Raw genomic sequence first — 18,220 nt, 5'->3', positions numbered from 1 at the left:
GCTGGGGGCTGCGTGGCCGCAGGCTGCGGTGCTTGTGGGGCTGCGGCCCCTCCAAGGCCGCTAACTGGCATTCGGTAGTGTCACAGCTTGAAATTAGGCAGAACTTAAAACACCAAAGTTGTTAATTACGTGGGTTTACTCTTTTTTAAACCTGTCATGCAGCTTCTTAGAATTAAAGCTGTGATGGTGGTGTCTATCCTCTTCAGTCTCTTAAATCACTTCCTTAACTTTCAACTTGTCAAACTTTTTTTATTTCAACTTTTTTCCCCTACACTTTATTTTTTTGTTTAAGAAGCTGCAAACAATTCAAGGCACAGAATGTCCTTAAAGCATTTACAAAGCTGGGTTCTGAATCTGGCTGGTATTTCTAGATACTGTTGTATAATAATGAATAAAACAACAACCCTGAAGCCTCTCTCTGTGGCATACTGTCTCTGCAGCTGTAACAGGAATAAAATCAAGAAGCTGGTTATTTTGTAATTCCACCTAGCAAATTAGGAGGATTATAAGTGGAAGTAAATCTTTACAGTAACGAGCTTGTTTTAGTCAAATGCTTTGCAGAGTGGGATTGCTCCCTCTAGCAAATTCTGTGAGAATTTCAGAACACCAGATGATTAACTCATACATAGTTTCTGTTTGTGTTATAAAGTAAAATTCTGGGGCTTAGGTGCCATTTCTTACTTTCATTTATATTTATCCTCTCCTCTAACACAAACCACAGGAGAAAATCTGCCAGCTCAGTAACAGTGCAAAAATAATTACAAGGAACTATTTTGACAAGTCTATTCTAACTTTCTTATCTTCAGATGGTCCTTTTCTGCTGCTCGACAGGAGGTGAACCCAGGTGAGTCAGCATGTACCTAGTAACCAGTACCACACAGTCAGCAGTAATATGCACTACTTTTTTTTTTTTACCATAGTGCCCAGCCTTACACTGAAATAAATAAGGCAAATTATTGTTTCAGTCTGTGTGTGTGCAGATAAGCTGTCATTTATTAACATGCAACTTACCCCTCCCACAACATTTCAACACATGCCTACACATTACCTCCGAAACATGGCTCACCGAGCAGGAGAGCATTCGCTGGGGTGAGGCATGCATCCCAGTGCCAGAGTGCATGGCAACAAGACAAACAAGGAGCAGCAGAGGATGAGAATATGCATGTCAAAGTGACTCCATACTTCCTCCTCTAGCCCACACCTTTCAGGTTCCCATCATTTTCATTGCATCATCTTACAGTCAAATTCATAGTAGATTAATAAAAGCTGCACGTTAGCATTAGCGTTTGCATGTCTTGAGTCTACAGCACGTCAAAGAGATGTAGGCTCTTCCTTGCTGCAGAGTTCAGTCCTGTTCTCCTCCCCTGCACTCTTAACTCCATGACTTTTTTTCGCTACACACCTGCAAGGCTTTGGGGCTGGCCTACCTTAGCCTGGATTTGTACAAAGAGTTTCTTGGAATCCAGCTATGGTTAGTGAATCACATCGTATCAGTTTCTATCAGCAATTGCAACAGACTTCAGAGGATGTTCCCCTTGGTCTTCGGAAAAAGGACCGGTGCTGCGCTTGCCTAGCACCCTCGCGAATCGCCAGCCTGCTCCACAGCAAGCTGCCTGGGAAGCTCCGTAGCCAGGAGCAGTCTGGGCAGAAATGGAAACAGCTGAGAGCCGTGTGAGGAGCCCAGTGGCAAGGGACGGCCAGCCCCAGCCAGAGCCAAGGGGCTGGCGTGCTCAGCCTGGGCAGCCCTGTGCCTGCAGCGTGGTGGAGATGCACAGCTGTTCATTCGGCGGGTCAAAAATCATGTTCCAGTGACACGAAGTTAACTAGCCAGTGATAGAAAACAATAAAGAGGATAAAAAAGATTGAAGATCCTCTCTGCATGCAGAAGCACATTAACAATGATCCTCTGAGGGTATCATAGTGGTGTAGAAAGCAAAGATCTTGGCTTTAGCAGCCTCACTGATGTTCTGCTGCAAGTATGTTCACAAGCAGAAGTGACTTTGTTGTTCGGAAACACTGTGGTGACTTATCTGGTTAGAGAAATTAAGGCAGTTTTGAGGTAGATTTCTTGGATTGGTTTTGGTGACTGATGAGAAGTAAGAGTCACTCTAATGAAAATGTAACAGTGGCACCATGAAAATAAATGTTGATACCATTTTAGAAAGTGCATTTGTAATTCCAGTAAAGGCAGCTATGATCAGAGTGTAATGGGGCCAGGGGCTTGGAAGTGCAGCATCTTGACAGAGACCTTTTACCAGCCCCTGGATCCCCATTCTGCAGCCAACAGGAGCCAAGAAATGCTGCCTCCCACAGAGGCAAGACACCAAAACTATTGTGCGCAGCCCTTAGGAGAAGCAGCATTTCCTTATTCCTGTGGTGTTCAGAGCTTTCTGGGAACTGGGAACTGAAATTGGCTGAGGTGGTAACAGCAGGGTGACTGACATCAATTTGCCTTGGTGAGAGAAAGCATCACCCTGTTCCTGAGTTGCTGTTGTTTGGCTTGATAAATACGGGCTGGGAACTCACCCTGGGAAAGATGCTGAACCACAAACCAACCAAAACAGAGTTTTGTAGAAAAAGGGCAGGCAGCCCTGCAGCTGACTTCTCCTCATGGTTTGTTAAAGGTAGGGTGTTTCTTTCACCTCATTGTACTTACTCATACTCTAACCCACACCTCTGCTAAGGACATGGCTGCACATATCAGTTAATGCTATCATAAACATGCAAGCTTTTCCTATTTGGAAACAAAATAATGAAGCTACTGAAAGAAAAGTGGTTAGAACCAGAGAGAGCAAGAACAAATGTAAAAAAGGGAAGTCATGAAAGAGGGGATGGAAATAATTCAACTGAAAACAGAAGTGAAAATGAAGCAGACAGACAAATGGAAAATCAAGCTACAGGCCCTGAAAAGATTAACTTGAAATCCTGTAGGCAAGAAAGAAGGGGAAGGTCATAAGGAAAGCTGACAGTCTGAAACCAGATCTAAGTTTTCCTATCTGACAGAGAAGTTGCTTCATGATTATTCTGGGATTTCAGCTTTGCTGGGCATCTGGCTGTTTCTGTGGAGTAACCAGTGTAGGGGTCCTCAGCCCTTCACAGCCCTTCGGGGAATCACCCTGCACTCATTCTCAAAAACCTGAGGTTCCTTTCAGCTGCCCTTTCCAACCCTTCCTCTCGCCACATGACAGCCCATCACACTGGGTCTCACGTGATCCCTCCACCTTATCTACAACATCAGTCAAGTTCTCAACAAAACAACCCCTAAAAGAGCCTAAATGGCGGGACTCAATGACACAGAGTGACACGGCCTCACACTGCTGTAGGGCAAGGGAAGCACAACACGGTCACATACCAGTAACTGAAAGCATGCAAGAGTGAACAGATGCCAGTGGCATCGCAAGGACCTCAGAAATGTCGGGGTGGGGAAGAAGAAGATGGACCTGGATCACTGTGCGACCGAGAAGTGGGAAAGCCCCCCTGGCCAGGGGAAGGAGCAGGCAGCATTACTGGGGGGGGTGGTGCCCTTCGCCTTACTCTGGATGTCTTCCCCAGGTTCAAAATGGGCTGCTGAGCAGAGGCGATATCTGGAGAGTGTAACTCTTCATGTTATTGGAAGTTAGTTTCAGATTAATTTGGACAACTTCGTGGATGTCTCTGTGGATCTAATTAAGGTTTGTTTTTTAACTACCAGTTCATAGCCAGCAGCCAGAGGAGCTCATCTGGAAGGGAATGGAGTAGCTGCATCTCTCATAGTCCTTGAAGGAGCTCAGCAGTGCTTGGCCCCTCTTGGAACTGCAGTCATCACACCCTGGGGCCTTGCTGCCAACCACTGATGTTGACATCTGAAGATTTGTTGCCTCCTTTTGTTCCCTGTGCAATTGTAAATGAGGCATTGTCCCACCTGAGCTCTTCCTTAGGGTGGCAGTGGCTGAGACACTCCACCTGGGGACATCGTTTGTTTTTGCTGAATTTGAGCTGATGCAACTGCAGCGCCTGGGAGGAATGGCAGGAAAGCTCATTTTCTTGCGAAGTTTTCCACAGGACACACCATGCCAAGCTGATGCTGTATGCATTCCATCCCTCCCCCGTGTACCCAGGCTACTGCTCATCCCTCCTCCTCCCGTCTCATGTTTGGCCATCTAGGCCAGTGTTGTGCACCTATGTCACTTAGGAACCCAAGGCTCATTTTCAGGGTAGTGAGGCAAGTAACTATTAGACTAACATGTTTTTTCAAAGAAGTTTATTGCAGAAAGTAAACTCTGGCAACCAGCATCCCAGCCTGAACAAACAAAATCCAGATGAACTGGAGCCCATTTAGACAAAAGGACTCTGGTAGACATTCAAGGTATGTGGTCAGAGGAAGCAGGTGGGCTGCAGAATCCGTTCTAGCACCAAACTCTTGAGGTTGTTTCAAGAAAGTTGGTTGGAGGTAAAAGAAAAGAGAAATCTGTCATTAACAGTGGACAGAACTTAGGTTTTAGAAACCATATATAGCTGCTTGTTGGACTGGACAGCAAGGGATCAGATGCTGAATCAAAGAGCCATCCAGCTCTTGCCTTCAGAATTCTTTAGCATCATTTTTACTTGCTGTCTCACCCAATGATGTATGCTTTATTCACTTCTATTATTCTGTTTCTCATGTTCACAACTTCTTTATTTACTTATCTAGCATAAAAGCAAAAACTAAAACAACTCTGTGAGAATGCAGCAAACTTTCCTTAATACAAAGCCAAGCACTGCAGCATCGCTGCAGAATGCGGGGTGAGATGCAGTGAAATGATGCTAGTGCAGGTGTCCATGAACACAGGCTTGCAGAAAACAGTTTTGAGATAAGTGGATGCGAGAAAGACAGACTTCTAATAGCTTTTCTTCATGATAACCTGTTAGAGATAAGGGAGAGATGTATCAGTTTGCGGGGATCCTTGTCAACATATATGTCATATATTTAATTTCTTCATTGTGCTCCATGGGTGACCAAAGCCCTTACCTGAAAGGAGACTTCAAATGGCACAACAAGATCATGAGCTGCATGGAGGAACAAGGGGAAGAAGGGGACAACAGCCCCATTATGGTCCTGCCAAGCAGGCAAACTATACCAGTCAGCTTCACTGCCCATTTCCATCCGCTTGGGTTGTTGGGACACCCCCAGCACAAATAATTGGCAGGTAAGTTGACATTGAACTTTGCTGTAAACACAGGGCTAAAAGATCAGGCCCATACCACCTCCTGGGTGCCTGAATGAAGATGTGGCAGTGACAGAAGACAGTGCATGGCCAGGCTCTCTGGAACCTTCTGAGGCACCTTGCATGACTGACAAACACCCTCTGGCTGTGGAAGCCCTGAACCCTGTCCAGGGCAGGGCACCTGTGGGCACACTTACATTTAGCAAGAGACCACGCTCGTGCTTACGTGCTGGCTGACCAATACAGCAGAGTAGGCCCTGGGTGGGTGACCAACAGTCTGATACCTCTAGTGCCCCCAAGGCTTTCCAAGCCATATTGTCACAGATCTATTTGGTGCAAAGACTTGTATTTAGAAATAAGCATTCACATGCTAGCCGAGAAGCGTATCTATGCCTATTCCTTTATATTCATACATTGAGAAGAACTTTCTCCATATTCAGTTTCAGAAACTTTCTTTTATTAGCAAAACCTAATTTCCCCTAATTAGGAAACATAGGGTGAAGATCTTGACAACAGCCTGAGCAATAGAGCAAGCTAAGTACACAGATGTTCTTTCAGGCTGATGAATGGGAAATCTAATGACACTACGTCGAGTGAATGTGATACCAAAACACTCTCCAGCCCTACAGAAGCTCTTCAATGAATGACAGAAACAGCAGAAACTAGACTGGAAGATCCAGCCTCCTGCCCAGAGCTGGAGCATCACTAACACCACATCACATCATCATGGCCTTTGTCCAGCTGAGCCTTGAAAGCCTCCAAGGTTGGAGACTCCTTCACCGAGTACCAGTTCCAGAGTTGTGCTGCCTCCAGGTGAAAGTTTCTCCTAATCTCCAGCTAGAACCTCCCAAGCTGTGACTTACAGCCATTGACCAGTACTGCTAATTTAATAGACCTGTCATAAACCTCTGCTGTTCGGCACTGGAACATGGAGGCGAGAGGGGGCAAGACAGGGAGGAGGAAAATCAGCATCAGTAGTTCAAAACCATGCTGGAAAACAGCCCGTTAGAACAGCATAAAGAAGGACTAGCCTTCTTTACTCTTTTCTGCATGAAGTCACAAGGTGAAAGAGTTGAAGGAGTGGACAGGCAGTGAAGTCTAGACCTTCTTCGCAAAAAGCACCATGTAAATGCAACGCCTGCCTTTGAACTGCTGTGCTCATTAGCCAGCAGCCTTTCCACACTAAGCAACTGCATTTGGACTGGTACTGAAATGAAAAGCATGAAATGCATAGTCTTCTGTGATACGGGGCAAGAACTCGGCAGGCAGAGCCTGTTGGCTGCTACATTGCCAATGGCTTGCGCTGAGCTGACTGTAGGTAGCCATGCAGTGAAACAGAACCTACTGCAACTGAGCCTGTGCCTGAGAAATACCTTGTACTCCTGGGAGACACTGATAGCAAAGACCTATTCATAATTTTTCTTTTGTGTTTGCTTTCCACCTCCCTATAAGCTCATCGATCACCATCTCTCTCTCATTCACTGCTCTCAGTTCACAGTGGTCAGGTCTTCAGAATAACAGAGCCATCAGTTCAAAGGGGCTGCAGATACGAAAGCTTGTCGATGAGGTAAATGAAAGTTGTGAATCCATCACCAAAGTGCACTAATGTAGACTGTTTTGTCTCTGCTGAGGAGCCAGACAAATGAAGATTATCCTACAAAAGCTCTTACAGTCTTCAGAGGTGAGCAGTCACTGGCAAAGATGACCCTAAGCTGGACAGTAACAGGCACTGCCGTACCCACCAGCCCCATGCTCTTGAGACCAACCTTAGTTGTGACAAGAAGGGGCCACCCATGGCTCTGAAGGACATGAAATTATGGAAATCTGTTAAACGCTACCTGGAATTACCAGAGATGAAACTCTGCAAATTTTGCGTGTTCTTAAAAACAATTTTTTTTTTGTTCTGGGCTTTGATGCATAGAGCAGCCTTTTGTCACCAGAAATTTAGAATAGTGTTAATGTTGCATAAGTTAGATCACAGAGACAGGAGTCTTGATAAGTAGCTCTCAACACTTCTGCTGGACACTAAAATTAGAAGACCAAATTCATTGGAATTAAATAATGCATATCATTGTATCTAAAAATTAAACAAATATTTTTTTCCAAGATTCTCCAATCCAAGACTTTAGCTTTTACCTACGATGGAGCAGTGTTATAAACGATAACAATTAAAACAATTTTATTTTTGGGTTCAATCGATTTAGGCTGAGAAACAATAAGCAAAACCAGCGCTGGGTGCGCTGAGAGCTCCCATAGCTCCACCACACGCACACCTGAGTCCTAAAAGCAGCATCCTTTATGCCCAGATCTTGACCAATCTCTTCTCGCCGGATGTTCATCCTGTTCTTTCCGCAGAAGCAAAAACAGCACTGGGTGCACAGAGAACTCAATTAGTTCCACCACACACACCCAGCGCTGTTTTTGCTTATTGTTTCTCAGTCTAAATTGATTGAACCCAAAAATAAAATTGTTTTTGTTGTTATCATTTATAACAATTTGGTGACCCCGACGTGATCTCGCTGTGCTTTCCTGGACTGTGACTTCTTGAGGGGTACCCCACAGATTGTGGCTCAAGAGTAGCAGTCTAGGTCAGTCTCTGGGGTCTTTGTCTCCTTCCGTGGGCTTTCCCTGGCGTGCTCTCCTTATCTCCTTTGGCAGGCTTTTCCAAGCAGCGATTGCCTCAGGGGAAGGGGAAGCTATCATACTGTCTCAAAGGAGAATCACACGCACCCATTCATTACAATTGTGATACAGGTTTTAGATATACACAGGTAGAACAATTACACTTATCACACTACATTCTATTTTTGACATAAACCATGACTGCATTTATCACATTATGATAGTCTTCTGCTATGTCAAAAGCAATAAAAGAGCACGCTGAAAAATCAGTCTCACAAAAAACCCCACAAAATTATGACCAGAAAAATCCTGAAACACTAAATTGAGGCCTAAGGGTAGAATCACAGATTTACAGAAGATAAAGTGGAAGGGACCGCTGGAGGCACGTAGTCCAACATCCTGCTGACAACAAGGCTGAGTCCAAAGGTAGGTGCTGGTCCTCAGCACCTTGTCCAGGTAAGTTCTAAATCACAGAATGATTTGGAAGGGACCTTTAGAGATCACCTGTTGCAGCACAAGCAAGCTATCAGGCTGCAACAAGGCTGTACCATCAGTCAGATTCTACTGTCCATGCTGCTTGTTCTTCCTCCAGAGACCAGACCACACTACTCCCCCACCCAAGCACCCCTCTCCCCCATGCCTCAGGGCTATTTCACCACTTAGCAGGAACCAGCCACAGCTGCACATCATCCATGTCAGCCAACCCACCGCCCCTGAAGCAAGCCCACAGCTGTATATTATCAATGTTAATTAACCTGCTTTCATACCTCTATAATTGCTCTACAATCACCCAGTTCTGACCCCCTGCCATGGGCAGGGACACCTTCCACCAGCCCAGCTTGCTCCAAGCCACATCCTGGACTTGAGCATTGCTAGGGATGGGGCACCCGCAGCTGCTCTGGGCAGCCTCTGCCAGTGTGTCACCACCCTCATTGTAAGAAATGTCTGCCATATGTCCCATCTAAATCTACTTTTTCAGTTGAAAACTACTGCCCCTGGTCCTGACACTACAGGCCACGGTAAAAAAGTATCTCTCTGTCTTTCTTACCAATCCCCTTTAAGCACTGAGAGCTGCAGTGAGGTTCTCCCGGAGCCTTCTCCGGGCTGAACACCCCCAGCGCTCAGCCTGTCTGCACAGCAGAGGACTCCAGCCCCCTGAGCATCCTCATGGCCGCCCCTGGACCCGCTCCGACGGGTCTTTATACTGGGTGCCCCGAGCTGGAGGCAGCGCTGCAGGGGGTCTCACCCAAGCAGGGCAGACGGCAGAGCCCCCCCGCTGGCCACGCTGCTGGGGATGCAGCCCAGGGCTCGGCTGGCTCTCTGGGCTGCGAATGCACATGGGCAGCTCATGTCTGTTCTTTCATCCACCAGTGCCCCCAAGTCCTTCTCGGCAGGGCTGCTCTCTGTCCATCCCCCCTCCAGTCTGCACTGGTCCTGCAGATTGCCCCAGCCCAGGTGCAGGACCTTGCACTTGGCCTTGTTGAACTGCATGGGGTTCACATGAGGCCACTCCTCAAGCCCTTCACAGTCCCCCTGGGCAGCATCCCTCCCCTCCAGCACACCAGCTGCACCACTGGGCTTGGTGTCATCTGCAAACGTGCTGAGGGTGCGCTCCATCCCACGCTCTGTGTCATTGGAGAAGACATTAAGTAGTATTGGTGCCAGTACGGACCCTTGAGGGACACCACTCGTTACTGGTTTCCATTGATCCTGATAAGGCCTATCGTGTATTCTCCATGTGTGTGGCACCAGAAGAGTTAATGTGTCAGTAGCATGGCACTAATGCTGTAAATGAAGGTATTCCCTCAAGGGACAATACATCTATCAAGATTTGTTGTCTTTTACAGGAGAACTGCACTTAACCAGTGACTTGTTCGGTTAAGATGATTCAGAAAGCAGGTGCATTAACAATTAATGATATCAAACTACTTCCTTCTTGTTATCTATTTCTGTATTTCTGACAGTTGCATGCTAATTTAGACAAGACACCCTTGCCCCTGTCCTCCACAGTCATCCTGGTCTCCTAATGCAACAGCTCTCACCCTGATAGTCTAGCATCTTGTTCCCAGGCAGCTGTGAATTTCCAGCATGTTTGTGTCACTCACAACTCCTGAAAGATGGTGCTGTTGACGTTTGCAAGATCCATCTTATGTGTCGTGGGCATTTCCATGAGCAGATGTGCTGCATCCAGGGTTCCCAGATGCAGTCCATCAGCCTGTTGCCTGCTGTTTGCACTTGTCAGTCACTAATTCTGTTAGCATCTCTTGCCCTTGGTTCCTGAGTGGCCACAGGAGAGGTAGCACACACAGTGACGAGCAGACACCTGCCTTGCTGTCAGTGGTCATCTCTGTCAGTGGTCACCTCTTAAACATGCAAGAGGTCTTCCTCTGGTACATCTGTTTGTTGTGAGTCCCTGCCAGGGGGAGCCTGACTGGTAGGCTGTGGCTTCACTGATACCAAAAAGGAGTTTGTTACTAACTGTTGTGAAGCCACCTGACTTGGTTTTGCTGCCTCATTTATTGCTCTGTCTAATTTACGAGATCTGGCGGTGCACGTGAGCTCATTCCGCCTGGTGCTGCTGGTAAGGGCGCTCCATGCTACGCCGTCCTTGGGCCCCAGTACTGCTGCAATGGGAACTGAGAGGCAGCGGCTCTAGATCGATGAGTTGCTTTACTCCCCGCAGGTCCCACTGCTCTGGGGGGGGGTCTCACGGCAGCAGCCCCCGAGCAGGCTCATCTGGTGGAGTGCGTCTGCCCGTGGGGCACTGGCCCACAGGGGTGCCTGGAGTGGGGGGCTCAGGTTGAGCCCGCGCCGGGCTCTAGGGCTGACGGTGTCCAGTGAACTGCGCCCAGGGATGGGTGGGACTGTGAACACGAACAGGGATTTGGGACCCTACAAATGCCAAAGTTTGCTTCACAAAGGCAAATTCCTTGTAGGAATAACCTGCTGCAGCTGCGTCACCATGTCACAGTTATTTTCCCGGTGATCTCCACAGACCTCCGAAGGAAGGTCTCTCCTTGCTGCTTTTGTCAGCTTCATGCTTTGTATTTTTTGAGGTTTGGTTTACAAGGATGGAGAATCTCACTTAGGCTTCGCCATAGTATTGCTCCAATTAAACCAAAGTAAGGAGTAAGGCACTGCCGAGGAACCACAGCCCCAAGAGGGGGAGGAATATTCAGACAAAGAAAACCAAGAAGAAATTAAAGGACGAATCAGCAACTGAATGGAAGGTGGGGTAGCCGTGCTGCTGGGTAAAGAGATGTGTTCCATGATCCAGATGGAAACAAAAGTCGCTGCAGCCCTGCTTCCTCCATGGGCTCTGGGCGTGGGATACATAGCTTGAGGGCTGCCGCGGTGCCAGGCTGGGGCAGCACCAGAGCTGCATGAAATGAGCGGGGCAGACAACAGCACCGCAAGCCCACCAGTGTGCAAACAGCAGCTTTGCCAAGTCTGTATTTGAAAAACAGCCTGAGTTTCCCCAAGTGAATGTTAAGTCCTTTGGTCAAAAATAGCGATCGAGAGCTGTGCAGCAGAACACCGGCCGTCTGGCTTCCCTCGGCTCCTCCGGCTGGGGGCTGCCGGGGCAGGGGCTGATGCTGCAGGGTGGGAGCCGAGCGGCCCTGGGGAGTGGGGCACAGCCCCGGAGCCATGACACATGGGGGGCTAATCCTGGTCACCTGCCTGGGGTTATGGCCATCTTCCATTATGGCTCTTCCATTGTGTGACACAGGCTCCAGGCTCCGGTGCCGCGACTGAGAGACGGGACGCAGCTTGATGCAAGCAAATGTCACTTTAATTAGCCTAATAGCATGATTATATACACACAAGCAATTGTTACATCTTATTCTGATTGGTCCAAAAACTTGTGTATTCTATAACTATGTGGCAACTCGCGTGAAGATCTCATGCTAGCTGTTTAGAAATTCAGCAATAGTTAAAGACGACAACGTCTGCAGCTCTTGTACCATGTCCTTGAGCAAGCTGACTAACCGACCGCCTTGTTCCCTGTATAGTCTCAACTTGAAGCTTAGTCCCTGTTTCTATACCCTTCAACAATTTTTCATGTCACCAGGGCTTGTGACCCACAAGCTCGAGCACATTCCTTTCAGCTAACTGATTGTTACTTATGGTCCTGACTTCCAGGCCCCCTCCTGCACTCTGGGCTCCGGGCTGCTGACTGACAACCTTGTTTGTGTGACCCCAAAGCCTTTAACCAGGATTTCGAAAGCTGCTATCTGCCGTCAGATGCATCATTCTCCACCCGAATGCGAAACAATAACTGCCTGCCCATGCGTAACAGGTTTTCCACCATCCTGAGGTGCTTCCTTTGCAACAAGAGTTTCAAAACCAGCTGGTAGGTTCCCCTCTGAGCAAGCGTGCCAGTACCAAGCCTGTGAGTGCAACAAGGATGCTGCTCCCCAATGCAGGGCTGAAGCCCTTCAGCAGGATCCTTCTCCTGGGCAATGGCTCAGCCCACACCTGCACCGCTACACGTGCAGCTGCTGAAGCTCTGCGGGGTTTCTCCTCAGAGGGCCTCTGAACTTGAGGTGCAAATTAACATTTGTGCCACCTTAAGCTCTGTACATATTCACGCCTGGGAGGTAATTGCTCCTGTGGGCTCATCTGAGTATAGGTTGCTGTGCGAGTGGCTTGCACGTGCTCGACAGTAACTTCTGGTGTGAGTAAGGGGAAAAAATCCCAGGAGACGAGAAGCAGGGTGTGATGTGTGTGTTACACAACTTTGAAGAGAGGAGGTATATATTTTTGCTGTTAATGATTGTACACAGAGATTTAAAGGTTTCAGCTTCTAGGCAATATTTTCTGAATGAAATTTGGATCTAGAGTCTGTAAGTCACGCCAAACAGTTCTTCCCTTGAACACCACAGCCTGAAGGATGGTCACCCGGGGTTCTGTCTGCCAGGAATCATGACCCATCGGTGCACAAAGCCCAGCCATGAGCCGAGAGCTGAGCCAGTACAAGGAGTCAGCTCCAGGAAAGTTTTCTGAAAAAATCTGTTGTCTAATCAGCAACGCGACCCAGCATGGTTACGCAACAAGGTAAGTGGTTAATGTGTAATCATCGCCCTGCTTCTGGGTAGGCAAGATCTGACCTTAAACCCAAGTTTTATGTTCTGTGGTTACCCAAACATGTCTGAACAGTTCTGTGGACGTTTCTAACCAAGCAGAGAAAAGTTCAGCCCGTTTGTGTATCACTGCTCAGCCATACCCATGGTGCCGCCTTCTCAAGATATCCCGTCTTGGTAACCCACTCCCTGGGCAGCATTCTGTTCCAACACCCATTTGCACTTCACTGTGGATCAGCAATAGTCCCCTCTGTGAAACTTTTTCACTGACAGTTTATTTTGGAAGCAGCCTTTTTAGCCTGTCTCAGGCCCACAGGCAGGTTAACAGGGCTTGGGGCCTCTCTGTACTGTTCATCCCACGCCGATGGGCAGACTGAGGTGCCAAAGCTGTAGCCTTTCCTGAGCAAGGGTGATCCAGGACTTTTTTACAGGGGTGCACATCACATGAGAATGCCAGGGATGCCAGGGAGGGTGCTGTGTCCTTCTGAGATGCCCCTTGAAGCGCATTGCAAGGGCGAGTATGATCAGAGAACATGATTCAGGGGTACTGCTGTCTGAGCACTGCTAGCCTGCAGGCACTGCCCCCTGAAAGCAACCTCACCCCCAGCTCCAAATTAAAGAAAATCCCCTCTCTGGTGACCAGGAGAACCAGAGACAAGCAGAAACGTGAGATGGTTAAAATCACAGAGTAACAGCAGCTTTGAGAGGTAGTGTAATCTTCTCTCTGCCCGAGAGAAGCAGAGGGAAAACTCAGAGATAGAAAATACCTGATTCGGAGGCAGCCTGGCTGTAAATAACTTTTCAGTTATATAGGCCAAGAAAATAAGAGAATGCCTTCTTTCTTCTTTAACAAATGGCATTTTTCACAAAGTGAAATCATTAACTGTATTTCCTAGGAAAGGTAATTAGAGACAGCCTAAATAATCTCTCTTCTGTTAACAGTGGCAATGTAACATCGTTACTGTGCTGTGGTGCTGTAAGGAATCCCTCAGGTGTGACAAAGGCAATTCAATAGGATCTCCAAAAGAATTTCTTCCACAAATTTGGCTTGGGCAGATTAAAACATTTGCCACTTGATTTGCTACTCCAAAAGGTATTAGTACTATAGAGTAGCATTAATACAGGGATCAAAAACATACTGTGTGTGGTGTTCTGCAGCTTTGTCATACACTGTGCAGCAAAGCGCAGTGCTTGGGCCCTCTGGAAGCAGTGCAATGGTGGTGACACAGGGCTCTGCACAGTCTGGCTTACCTTGCTGAGAAGGCTGAGGTCGCTGCATACCACACACCCTCTGACAGCCTTGCTCCAGCCCGCGCTAGGACACCCCGGTGTCTGCTGTCCCCCTCCCGATATGCTGTCGCCTTCCTTTGGGCACAGCCACCTGTACCTGGCGAGTGCTCGGTGCTCCCAGGTCATTTTGGTCTGGAGTAGGGAGAATGCTCCACGTTCCTGGAACTGAATTTGAAAGCCCATTAAAAGAAGTTCCTTGGTTAAGAGAGCAAGGAAACCTGAAACTGGCTGCAAAGCAGAAAGAAGAGTCCCCAGACACATCTGAGCGTCCCCGAAGCTGAGCTGTCACCATTGCACCTGCCTGCGTGTGCCCAGCAAGGGAGTGCACACAGCACAGCCTGCAGCCTTCCTTTCAAAATGGGAGCAAAGCCCAGCACAGGAGAGCACAGCATGTTCTGGGCTTCATTTTTAGCTATGAGACAGTCATGGCAAACAGGGGCTCAGCAGAGAGCCAGATGGACGCTGCAATGCAGGGCTGCGTGACGGCTGCCACCACACGTGGCTCAGAGAATGCAGCTGCACTTAGTGGGAACGCAGAACTGTGGCTCTGTGCTCCCCAGGTAAGCCTGCACATGGTAAACCAGTTTTTGAAATGGCTAGCGATCCCACATCTGCAAGAAGGCCTTGCACAGTCCATATTCCAAAGGCAATGACTTTGAAGTTGGCTCTGTCATGCAGGTTTTACCGTACTGCTTTGGCATGGTCACCATCCTGCAGTGCTGCGATGGAGAGACGGGACACAGCTTGATGCAAGCAAATGTCAATTTGTTTTACAGAAGCATGAGTTTATATATGCTTTCAGAAGCTGCGCGTTTTAAACAGATTGGTTCTTGAAGCTAAGCATTGCTTACTAGGCAATGCCCGATTGGTGCTTAACTACCATCAATTAACAGCAAGGTGTTACCTTTCCTTGGAGCCATCCTTGGCTCATCCGTCCCCCACTCCCCTATGCTCTCTCAGCATGACTCATCATGTTAATTGTTGTGTCTATTTACACTCCTCGTCTTCCCAGGGTTCATGACCTACAAGCTTGAGCACATTCCCCTCAGCTAACTGATTGCCACGCATGGTCCTAATTTCCAGCCTGCTCCTGCACTGCAGGAGTGCTGAGCAGTGGCTCACTCCCCAGGCTTGCTGCAGGTGCTTCAGCAGCCCTTCTCCTGCAGCTCACCACTTCCCACAGCTGGCATCTTCATCCTCCATTTGCCTCCTTGCCCTGTGAAAGCTCTAGTTTGTGGCCTGTGGCACCCATGGGTTTGGCGAAGGACAAAGAAGGGCCCCCCAGGATCCACTGGTGCTCGTGGCGTTGAGAACCCCGGTACTGCTCGGTGTGCTGGAGGGCCTGGAGCTACCTGAGCTAGTATGTAAGGCTGCCCTGCAGTAGAGCTTACCACGTGGTGACTCTGCACACTGTTAAAACAGTAAAACACCCATTACCGCATTGAATTACAGTGGAGGTAACTTTAGAAGCTGGAGATTTTCTGTTCTGATTGAAATGCTGTGATTTCAAAATGATACATCTCTTATCAAGGTAACAAAGTTTTAAAGAAACCAGACAGGTTTTTCTAGTACCATCAACCGATCAATCAATTCAGATTTACCAAAACTTTCTGCTTGATTACGTAACTCAGGGCAGTAGAAGACTGCATTGCGAGCAAGATCAATGCCTTGAGATGCACTCAGGGTCGTGGTAGCTCAGTCAGCTCTGCAGGTAAGAGCTTGGCCGGGACCACAGCAGTGCTTGGCATGCTCACCAGGACCTCACATCTGGTTGATTCAAGGCTGAATCCAATGTTGCTGACAAGTGAAAATGTAAGGAGATAAAACCTTCCAGGAGAGATCCATGAGAAATATTTATAAGTGTGCGCATGAACCATTCTCTGAATACATAGGGGTATCTCATCATGAAAGGGCAATATGTATCCATATGAAACCACAAATAAAAAATAAAAAAGACCCGTTGCTTTCAATGGCTTTTCTAATGGCAACAGTGCAAAATGGAAAGCAAAAATATAATGGCAGAGGCTGTGTAAAGCAAGAGTGCTGTAAAACAAATCACAAAGTGATGCTGGTTAAACATGTTTTGTTTATGTATTTAGCAACAGAAGCTACGTGCAATGCTTTTACATTATTTAGTATGGAAAAATCAAAATACAGGTGCAATAGGCTGCACACCCCTGGCATGCCTCTTATCTTTGAGTGTCTTTCGTTTGACGACGTATGATAGCTCTTGCGTTTGCAGGCGCCGTAGGGAGGCAGAGCAGTGCAAGGCAGGACTGGGGCAGGCAGGTGCGCAGTGCAGCAGGGAAGAGCTCTCCCATTCAGCGTGATGCAGCGGGAAAAAGCAGTACAAGTACAGACAGGGATCTGGGTCTGCATCTCCTGCTGGGGCTGCATCTTGCCTCAGCGCTGCAGGTTTTGCAGCCCAACAGCCTCAGCTCCTGCCAGGGATCAGGGGACGCAGAAACGAGAGCTTGTCATTGAAATTGATGGCACCGTAATATGGGAGGTGCTCATTTTCTCTCGCAATGTAGCGAAAACCGCTCCCATCGCTGTGTTCACACAACAGCCAGACACCGCGCTGGACTTTGTGGGAAGATATGATGTCGTTGTCATGTCCCCTGGCAAGGTTGGTTGCTTCTCTTATCACCCTGCTCTTCCCTTGGTAATGGGCATGTTCGTAGAGAGTGATCTGGGGACTGCACAGATTTTCAGTGATCAGCTGCAGAGAAGTGATCTTATCATTCATCTCTCTGCCAACAAAGCCATGTTCTCCCTCCTCAAACACCAGCAGCTGGCCTCTGTAATTGCTGTGCTCATAAGCCACCCAAGGCTGGCCGAATACTTTCACTGAGGAGACACAATCATTCCAATCTACATCTTTTAGATTGGCAATGTCACTAGTGAATTCTCTGGAGTAACCTTGGAAGTTGGCATGCTCGTAAATGATGATTTTTCCCATCTTGGCAGGGCTTCTGTGGGCTGGACTTCTTGCTGTAGGAGCTGGGTGACAGTCTGCAGAAAAGAAAAACAGAAAATATGCAACACTTGTGAGAAGCCTTTTCACACCAGGCACAGGATGCTGGAGAGGGGGAAAGGAAAAAGAAAAAATGAAAAGTAAAACATTTTTAGCAGAGGATAAATATAGCAACAGCTGGAAAAGAGTGAGAGCGTGGCACAGACATTTGAATTGGGAAGAAAAATGTAAAATGAGATATGTATTCAAAAAACATCCAGTCCTATTTAGTTGTGTATATGTGCGAGGCTCATCTAAGCATTTAGTTTAACATCTTATTGGTATATCCTAAATTATAATGAAATAAAATATATAACTGGTGATAAATCTTTCAGTTGATAACTGACACTGCATTTGAGAATTATTTCAGAAATCAGCATTAGTTGTTTGGACTAGATTCCATGATCCACATAATATTACAAGTAGTGAGACCTTCAATTAATTTCTAAATGAAAGTGCTTTTTGTACTGTAAATACAAAACCACCTATTCTGTTCAGGCCAGAACTGAACTTCTAGACTGAAATACCTTATTTCTCTTTTTATATTAAATCCTATTGAAATCAAGAGATTCCTGTTTGTGATGTAAGCTGAGAAACGATCGAGATCAAAGCATCATCTCTTCGCATCAGACTAAATTTCAGGTTGTAAATGTCTTTTTGTAGCACTGTTACAAATACTCATACCGAATTCCACACAAAGTCACCTGGAATCAGATGAAGAACCACAGTATTTGTTAGCAACAGCTGCAGGGACAGAAACAAGTGGCCAGTTAAGACAACAGCTCCCTTCCTAAACCACGTAACAGTCATCAAAGCAAAGTTGTAGATTTCAGGGCAAATACGTCGGATGGAAAGAAGCAGTTACTCTAATTGATTCTACAAAGCCATGGAAGATCAGATCTGCCCAAGTAAGAGGAAAAGTCAGACTAAAATTGCAAGACCTGAGCAACACAATTAACCTTAAAAAAAACCTCTCACTTAAATTTCACTTAAGAAAAATATCTCACTATGCAATTAAAAATATT

This window comes from Falco rusticolus, chromosome 5 (genome assembly GCF_015220075.1).
Source record: "Falco rusticolus isolate bFalRus1 chromosome 5, bFalRus1.pri, whole genome shotgun sequence".
In the NCBI taxonomy this organism is placed as follows: Eukaryota; Metazoa; Chordata; class Aves; order Falconiformes; family Falconidae; genus Falco; species Falco rusticolus.
Note: the sequence above shows the minus strand (reverse complement) of the source record.